The sequence below is a fragment of the Vulpes vulpes genome, unplaced genomic scaffold (genome assembly GCF_048418805.1).
Source record: "Vulpes vulpes isolate BD-2025 unplaced genomic scaffold, VulVul3 Bu000000672, whole genome shotgun sequence".
Lineage (NCBI taxonomy): Eukaryota > Metazoa > Chordata > Mammalia > Carnivora > Canidae > Vulpes > Vulpes vulpes.
The window spans coordinates 90,897-100,002 of record NW_027325709.1 but is presented as its reverse complement, the minus strand read 5'-3'; the positions used below and the strand labels follow the sequence as shown (position 1 = coordinate 100,002).

At 39.7% G+C, this 9,106-nt stretch overlaps 1 pseudogene; it reads right to left on the bottom strand.

Moving 5' to 3' along the window:
* Positions 1 to 6,638: 6,638 nt before the first annotated feature.
* LOC140596689 (procathepsin L pseudogene) lies at positions 6,639 to 8,151 on the bottom strand (annotated as a pseudogene).
* Between the last annotated feature and the right edge of the window lie 955 nt (positions 8,152 to 9,106).

Genomic DNA, 9,106 nt, shown 5'->3' with positions numbered 1-9,106 from the left:
GTCTTGTGGGGGAGGGGCTGCTGTGCTGACTCTCAGGTGTGTGCATGGCTCAGTGGGAGCTGTTTACCCCCTGAGGCCCCAGTTCCCTGGTGGCCCCACTCTGTCCCAGGCACAGGGTGACACCAGGAGGAACAACCACACTGGTGCGGCCACCCTTCTAGCTCTGGAGTCAGCTCTCCCAGTAACTCCCACGGCTACTGGTCTGCACTCGCCTGGATGCTCCCAGGAGCAGGGGGTGCTGATCTGCACAGCCTGGGGGTGCCTGGCAGCAGGAGGGTCCTTGCTATCCTCTGCCCTCCCTGCCTCTGCCTGTCCCAGAAGGAGCACAGGATCCTGGGCTGTGTCTGCTTTGTCCCCTGGGACCCCGGGCCTGTTCTGCTGGAATTGCACTCCTGGGGCCCGGGCTCCCGAAGGTAGCAGGGTGCAGCCTCCTGCAGCCAGAGACGCTGCCTGAGCTTCTCCCGAGGTCCCGCCGGGTGCGTGCTCCAGCCCTTCACAGAGCTCAACCCGTGGTCTTTGGTGCACTCTCTCCCAGGTGCCCTCCTCTCCTAGTGACCCCGGGGAGTTGGAGGTGCCATTGCCCCTCCTGTGGTTCTGCCCGGTTTCCCTGTTGAGCGCCTTCCCCTCTGGAAAGAATTCGGTTCAGATTTTTAAACTTCCTGCTTCTCCAGGCTGGGCTTTCCTGTCCTGGAGGCTTTTGCTGCCTGGCCTTAGCCCGGCTCCTTGTGGGGCCCCTCCGCCACTGGAATCTTTTTTATTTTTTCTTCCCTCGGCTTCCTACCTTGTTAGAAGTGCAAACTCTTCTCTCTGTAGCATTCCAGCTATTCTCTCTTTAAATCTTAGGTAGAATTCATAGGGTTTCAGGATGATTTGAAAGTTATCTAGGTAAGTCGGGTGAGCGCAGGTGACTTGGGGACCCTACTCCCATTTTTCCCCACCCCCCCCTTATCCATGTACTTAAACTTATTCAACAGGTGTTCCCCAAATCTGAAAACTCAAAAATGAAGTAGGAAAACAAAACAAAACGTCTCAATGAGAATTTCTTAAACTTCAGTAATTGGTAGAGAAATTCCTATGTCATTACTTTGGGATGGTGAAACTTAAAGTCTTGGGTAATTCAGCTTATATGCATCTTATTAAGAAGCATTTACCTGTAATTTATTTTTAAATTATTTTTACATAGAAAATCTGAACACTAGGGAGGAATATATATCGCTGCCTATAAATACATGTGCACATATATATCTACATTTTAGTGGACTATATTTTTAAAACATATATTTGGATTATTTTTGGAAAACTTTCTTAACAGTTTTTATAGGCTTAAAGAACAGACTCAACTTAGGTTTTTAACTAGAAATCTCTAGTTGTATAAAAACCTGTATATGCGGTTTGGCATAGTTTTCAGCTGCAAGTTTTGAGCAGTTTGTTGCTGGGTCAGAAAGAAATCTTTCTTGCTTGGTTTGCAGACTGTGTGTTCACCCCTCTGAGACCAAGGCCAGGAGGTTGTGACCCCTCAGAGATGGAGCACAGGTTAGAGGTCACCACTCAGAGGCGGAGCCTGGCCTGGAGTTTACACCAGCAAAGTACCATCACTGAAGAACTACTGAAAGTGACTGTCTCCCTAGAAATGTTTAAAATGAAAGAGTGAATGAATATGTGTGTGTGTGTGTGTGTGTGTGTGTGTGTATATATACATATATATATATATATGTATGTATATATATATATATATAGGCAGGGGCAGACAAAATATCACCTAGAGTTCCATCTTGTAGAGGGAGCTGTTAAACTCTCATAAGATTTCATTTTTTCTTATCTGTCTTAAACATGTATTATCAAATACGTGATCATTTTATATGTGAAATTTTAGTTATTTAATTAACTTTAAATTATAATTGTTTCCCAAGTCATTATCTACCCAAAAATCGTTTCCAGGAACAGAGTCCTAATAATTATTAAGGACTCTGTGTTCATTAACATACTTACAGAATGTGTATAGGTACGCAGCATTGTTATCAGTTCTGAGCATGTTGTATTGGAAAAATTCTGGACAGGGAGGTTATCAGGAGACTCAAGTTCTGATATTGACTGTCAATAAACTAATAGGTTCTATATGCTTACATCTAAGGGCTGACGAAAAGGGCTACTATGAAAAATCATGGCTACTTAGGGTAAGCTAAGATAGTACAGGAATTATCTGGAGTAGATTCTACTAATATGTACCAAAGTCCAGTGTTTTCCTGCATAGCCATCTCTGTTACTTAGAAATTCTGTATTATGTAGTTATATTTGGTTAACACCTATTCTCTTCTTTTTTCTTCTTCCTTTAACCATTAATCCATTTTCCCAAACAACCGTGGACTCATCTAATCGTTCTTTTAGACATTAAAAACAAAAATTGTCTATTGTCTTATAAATTCCAGGCATGTGTATTAGGTTCTAGGAATAAAGGGGTGACCAAATGAGAAAGGTTCTCGTCTTTTTGAATTTTACACTCCATGATGAGGGAGAAGCCACAGATAATTATTCTATGGAAGATGTACTGAATTGGATTAAAAGTGCATGAAAACACACCAGTTAGAAGTTTGTTCAGAACGACGTTGCTCGCTCATGTATGCCTGTTCTCTGGCATAATTATAAGCAGTGCCCTTTCACTCTAAAAAATGCTTCATTTTAGGTAATAGATGATAAAGCCTCTGTATGTATCAAAATTTACAAGGTAGCAGCTGCCCACCCCAACCTTTATTTTACAAATAAAGAAAATGAAATTCTGATTGGTGTGGTAACTTTACTATGATGACATAGCTAATTAATGATAGAAATACACAGCTTCATAGGACAGAAAAAATGATACAAGCCATCCATGAGTGACAGTTCACCATAGATCTGTGATCTTAGAAATTAACCTAATGCTCTAAGCCACACAGTCATGAATATGTGAATTCTGATATCGTCCTGTGCTGTGGCAGTTAAAAGAGAGCATATTCTTGAAAGTCCTAGAACAATAGATTGAAAAATATCCTCAATGTTAGCCCCTCTGCCAGAAGAGAAAATACTCTTACCCCACTAGAGCATTTATAGAATAAGAGATCTCTCACAGGTACTTTTTTAATATTTATTTTTTATTGAAGTTTCTTTTGCCAACATATACTATAATACCCAGTGCTGATCCCATCAAGTGCCTTCCTCAATGCTTGACACCCAGTGACCCCAACCCCCTACTCATCTCCGCTTCTGCATTACTTTGTTCATTTCCCAGAGTTAGGATTCTCTCAAGGTTTGTCTCCCTCTCTATTTTTTCCTACTCAGTTTCCCTCCTTTCCCTTATAATCCCTTTCACTATTTCTTATATTCCCCATATGAGTGAAACCATATAATGATTGTCCTTCTCCAATTGACTTACTTCACTCAGCATAATACCCTCTCATCCACGTCGAAGCAAATGGTAGGTATTTGTCCATTCTAATGGCTGAGAAATATTCCATTATTCCACACACATTATATATATATCACATATTATATATCTATCTATCACATATTAGATATATATATATCACATCTTCTCTATCCATTTATATGTCAGTGGACATCATGGCTCATGCCAGTTTAGCTGTTGTGGACATCGATGCTATAAACATTGGGGAGCAGGTGTCTCAGCTTTTCACTGCATCTGTATCTTTGGGGTAACTCCCCAGCAGGGCAATTGCGGAGTCGTAGGGTAGCTCTATTTTTAACTCTTTGAGGAACCTCCACACTGTTTTTCAGAGTAGCTGAACCAGTTCACATTCCCACCAAGTTCCCAACAGTTCCCCTGTCTCCACATCCTCTCCAACATTTGCTGTTTTCTATCTTCTTAATCTTCTTAATCTTAATCTTCTTAATCTTCTTAATCTTCTCACTGGTGTGAGGTGGTATCTCACTGTGGTTTTGATTTGTATTTCCCTGATGGCCAGTGATGCAGAGCATTTTCCCATGTGCTTATTGGCCATGTGTAGGTCTTCTTTGGTGAAATGTCTATTTATGTCTTTTGCCCATTTCATAATTGGATTGTTTGTTTCTTTGCTGTTGAGTTTAATAAGTTTTTTTTATAGATCTCGGATAGTAGCCCTTTATCTGATAGGTCACTTGCAAATATCTTCTCCCATTCTGTAGGTTGTCTTTTATTTTGTTGACTGTTTCTTTTGCTGTGCAGAAGCTTTTTATCTTGATTAAGTCTCAATAGTTCATTTTTGCTTTTGTTTCCTTTGCCTTCATAGATTTATCTTGCAAGAAGTTGCTGTGGCCAAGTTAAAAAAGGGTGTTGCCTGTGTTATCCTCTAGGATTTTGAGGAATTCTCACCTCACATTTAGATCTTTCATCCATTTTAAGTTTATCTTTGTGTATGGTGTAAAAGCATTGTCTAGTTTCATTCTTCTGCACATGGCTGTCCAATTTTCCCAGCACCATTTATTGAAGAGTCTGTCCTTTTTCCTGTGGATATTCTTTCTGGTTTTGTCGAATATTGACCATAGAGTTGAGGGCCCATTTCTAGGTTCTCTCTTCTGTTCCATTGACCTATGTGTCTGTTTTTGTGCCAATGCTACACTGTCTTGAGGATCACAGATTTGTAGTACAGCTTGAAATCCAGCATTGTGATGCCCCTGGCTCTGGTTTTCTTTTTCAATATTCCCTTTGCTGATTCCATACAAATCTTAAGATGATTTTTTCCAACTCTCTGAAGAAAGTCCATAGTATTTTGATAGGGATTGCATTGAATGTGTAAATTTCCCTGGGTAGCATAGACATTTTCACAGTATTAATTCTTCCAATCCGTGAGCATGGAATATTTTTCCATCCCTTTGTGTCTTCCTCAAAATCTTTCAGAAGTGTTCTGTAGTTTTTAGGGCATAAATCCCTTACCACTTTGGTTAGGTTTATTCCTAGGTATCTTATGGTTTTGGGTGCCATTGTAAATGGGATTGACTCCTTGATGTCTCTTTTTTCAGTCTCATTTTAGTTTATAGGAATTCCACTGATTACTATGCATTGATTTTGACTCCTGCCGCATGGCTGAATTGCTGTATGAGTCCTAGCAATCTTGGGGTGGTGTCTTTTGGGTTTTCTACACACAGTAACGTGTCATGTGCAAAGAGGGAGAGTTTGCCTTCCTCTGCCAGTTTAAATGCCTTTTATTTCTTTTTGTTGTCTGATTCCTGAGGCTAGGACTTCTAGTACTATGTTGAATAGCAATGGCGAGAGTGGACATCCCTGTCATGTTCCTGATCTTAGGGGAAAGGCTCTCAGTTTTTCTCCATGGAGAATGATATTTGCTGTGGGCTTTTCATAGATGGCTTTTGAGATGCTGAGGAATGTTCCTTCTATCCCTACACTGTGAAGAGTTTTGATCAGGAATGGATGCTGTATTTTGTCAAATGCTTTCTCTGCATCTATTGAGAGGATCCTATGGTTCTTGTTTTTTTCTCTTGTTGATGTGATCTATCACATTGATTGTTTTATGAGTGTTAAACCAACCTTGCATCTCAGGGATAAATCCCACTTGGTCATGGTGAATAATCCTCTTAATGTACTGTTGGATCCTATTGGCTAGTATCTTGTTGAGAAATTTTGCATCCATGTTCATCAGGGATATTGTTCTATAATTGTCCTTTTTGGTGGGGTCTTTGGTTTTGGAATCAAGGTGATGCTGGCCTGTTAGAACAAATTTTGAAGTATTCCATCCCTTTTTATCCTTCAGAACAGCTTTAGTAGAATATTATTTCCTCTTTAAACATTTGATAGAATTCCCCTCAGAAGCCATCTGGCCCTGGAATTTTGCGTCGTGGCAGGTTTTTGATAACTGCTTCAATTTCCTTGTTGGTTATTGGCCTTTCAGGTTTTCTATTTCGTTTTGTTCTAGTTTTGGTCATTTGTGATTTTTCCAGAAATGCATCCATTTCTTCTAGATTGCCTAATTTATTGGCTTATAGCTGCTCATAAAATGTTTTTTAAAATCATTTGTATTTCCTTGGTATGGTTCTGATCCCTCCTCTTTCATTTGTGATTTTATTACCTTGAGGGTTTTTTTTTTCTCTTTAATAAGGCTGGCTAAGGGTTTATCTATCTTATTAATTCTTTCAAAGAACCAACTCCTGTTCTTCTTTTTTTATCTGTTCTGCAGTTCTTCTGGTCTCTGTTTCATTGAGTTCTGCTTGAATCTTTATTATCTCCCCTCTTCTGCTTGGTGTAGGCTTTATGTGCTGTTCTTTCTCCAGTTCATTTAGGTGCAAGTTTAGCTTGTGTATTTGAGTTATTTCCAGTTTTTTGAAGGAGACTTGTATTGAGATGTATTTCCTTCTTGGGACCTCTTTGCTGTATCCCAGATTTTTTGAATGGTTGTATCTGCATTTTCATTAGTTTCCCTGAATCCATAGATTCTTCTCTAATTTCCTGGTTGACCCATTCATCTTTTAGTAGGATGCTCTTTAACCTCCATGTGTTTGAATTTCTTCCAAATTTCTTCTTATGACTGAGTTCTAGTTTCAAAGCATTGTGGTCTGAAAATATGCAGGGGGGCAATCCTATCTTTTGGTATCGGTTGAGACCTCATTTGTGACCTAGTGTGTGGTCTATTCTGGAGAAAGTTCCATGTGCACTTGGGAGGAATGTGTATTCAGTTGTGTTCAGTTAGAAAGCTCTGTAAACATCTGTGAAATCCATCTGGTCCAGTGTATAATTTAAGGCCCTTGTTTCTTTGGTGATGTCATGCTTAGAAGATCTGATATTTACTGACAAGGACTGTGTTGAAGTCTCCTACTATTAGTGTATTATTTTATTTTTTTCTTCCTCTACTTATTGAATTAAAATTTATTTCAAAAGGTAAAGTTTATATATCCTTTGAATAAATAAGAAGTCAAAAATTTTAGAATTAAGTAATAAGTCTTCAACATTATAAAGCCATATATAGCAGTAATTAAAGTAGTGGTAATGTCACAGAAAATGATAAAAATGTCACAGAATTCAAATCACAACTTGGATTCTCAATGATTCAAGTGTCTTATCTTACACAATAAGAGTTTGGTCAATTTTAAGATAAACTTCCTCCAGATATGCTGTCCTCAAGTCCTCTAATCTTGTGGTCCATCAGCTCACACAATGGGATAGTTGGTTGCTGTGGCAATTCTACAATGGTTGTTCTGGTCTTAGGCCATTTTTATATAGCCATTCCAGCCCCATTCTGGACCCCAACTGTTCTTGATAATCCAAAATTTATTATTTGAGTCTGTTCCTACAAAGCCATAGCCAGCCACCCGAACACCATGATCTAGATCTTTGCAGCTGCAGTCTGGATCAAATTAAATGCCTGCTTTGTAGAACTGGAAATGCCTGCATCAGTAGCAACAGAGATGGGCCCTAGAGTTGCCACTGCCTTCATTAGGGTCTTTTCCCATTGAGGGAGGTCCATGAAGCCAGTGTCATTGGCAGCAGAACACTCAGTCTTGTAGTTACAGGTCTCTATGTCCTTTCCAAGATATGGATAAGATTCCTCTGAATCCAGGCCTCCATTGTCTTTAACATGATGAAAGGTGTTATCCATCAGGCCACCACTGCAGCCCTCATTGCCTTGAGCCTTAGAGCAGTCCACCAGGTTCTGCTCACTCAGTGGCACAAGTTTGCCTGTTTTCCGGAACATCTGTCTTTTGAGGGCACCAGTTGCACTAAAAGTCCAACAAGAACCACACTGACTCTGATTCTGCACAGGAGTTACGTAGCCTTTCTCTCTCCAGTCCACAGATTTGGGGATCTCAGCAAAGATAGGTTCTTGGAACACTTTCCCTTTCTTGTGCTTCTGGTTTTGAAAGTCATTCATCACCTGCCTGAATTCTTCATTGGTCATGTCACCAAAGGTATTCATCGCCATTGTGAAGCCATGTTTCCCTTGGCTATATTCTCAATTATGCAGTTCAATCATTTTCATATTCTCCCACACTGCTCTCCTCTATCCTTCTTCATTCATGCCATATAATCTGTGCATTGCCTTCCACTGGTACCATTATGCATTTAAGCTTTCATCGAGTTTTGGAGCTGCTGAGGCTATTCACAAGCAAAGGGCAGTCAAGAAGAGTGAACAATTCATGTTTCAAAAACCTGCGGCATCCACAGCTGCGCAGGTGCACCCCACGGATCGCCAAGGCCCATGAGTCTAGTGTATTATTTTCTAAGTATCTCTTTACTTTGGTTATTAATTGATATACTTGGCATTATTAATTGATATACTTGGCATCTCCCACATTAAGAGCATACATATTCATGATTGGTAGGTCTTCTTGCTGGATTGATCCTTTAAGTATGATATAGTGTCTGTCTTCATCTCTTACTACAGTCTTTGGGATAAACTTTAATTGATCTGATTTGAGGATTGCTACCCCAGCTTTCCTTTGAGGAGCATCTGAATGGTAGATGGTTTCCACTCCTTCATTTACAGGCTGGAAGTGTCCTTAGGTCTAAAATGAGTCTTTTGTAAGACAGAAAATAGATGGGACTTTCTTTTTTATCCAGTCTGATACCCTGTGTCTTTTGATGGGATCATTTAGCCCATTCACATTCAGAGTAACTATTGAAAGATATGAATTTATAGTGTTATCGTAATACCTATTCTGTCCCTGTTTTTGTGGATTATTTCCTTGAGCTCCCTCTTTCTTTTACAGGGTCCCCTTTAATATTTATTGTAGAGATGGTTTGGTGGTCACATAGTCTTTCAGTTTCTGCCTATTCTGGAAGCTCTTTTTCTCTCCAATTCTGAATGAAAGTCTTCTTATTTAGGACCCTGAATATATCCTGCCAGCCCTTTCTGGCCTGACCGGTCTCTGTGGAGAGGTCTGCTGTTAATCTGGTATTTCTCCCCATATAAATTAAGAATCTCTTGTCTCATGCTGCATTAAGAACTTTCTCTTAAATGTTTGGGAAAAATCAGAAAGGGAGACAGGACATAAGAACTCCTAACTCTAAAATAAATTTATTATCAAAAAAAGAATTTTCTCTTAATCTTTGAAATTTGCAAGCTTCACTATTAAATGTGAGGTGTTGAATGGTTTGTATTGATTGGGGTGGGGGGAATCTCTAACT